The sequence below is a fragment of the Meleagris gallopavo genome, unplaced genomic scaffold, assembly GCF_000146605.3.
Source record: "Meleagris gallopavo isolate NT-WF06-2002-E0010 breed Aviagen turkey brand Nicholas breeding stock unplaced genomic scaffold, Turkey_5.1 ChrUn_random_7180001912698, whole genome shotgun sequence".
Classification (NCBI taxonomy): domain Eukaryota; kingdom Metazoa; phylum Chordata; class Aves; order Galliformes; family Phasianidae; genus Meleagris; species Meleagris gallopavo.
The window spans coordinates 27313-27952 of NW_011175609.1; positions in this window are offsets into that span (position 1 = coordinate 27313).

Below are 640 nucleotides of genomic sequence, written 5' to 3' on the forward strand. Positions count from 1 at the left end.
CCTTTCCACCTGGCAGCGCCCCGCAGTCTGCAGCAGCAGCCCCAGCTGCCTCCTCAAATCGGGGGTCCCCCCGACCCCAGACCCGGACCCCAGCGGCGCTGGGGGGGCGGCTTCTGTGGGGTGGGGGTCACAGTCGGCGTCGGTGCCTGGATGGCAAGAGTTCGTCCCAAAATCCCGAGGGAACGGGGTGAAATAGCGAGGTCTGGCCCCAAAACCCCAAGATTTTACCCTAAGTCCCAAGTTTACATCCCAACATTCCGAGATATTCACCCCAAATCCCAAGATTTTCCCCCAAATCCAATGAATTTGCCCCAAAACCCAAGGTTTCACCCCAAAATCCCAAGATTATCGCCCGAAGTGAAAAGATTTTACCCCAAATCCAATGAATTTGCCCCGAGACCCAAAATTTCACCCCCAAATCCCAAGATTATCGCCCAAAATCCCAAGATTTCATCCCAAAATCCCAAGGTTTCACCCCAAATCCCAAGATTATCACCCTAAATCCAAGGAATTTGCCCTGAAACCCAAGATTTCACCCCAAAATCCCAAGATTACATCCCAAAATTCCAAGATTTACCCCCAAATCCCAATATTATCACCCCAAATCCAACGAATTTGCCCCAAAACCCAAGGTTTCACC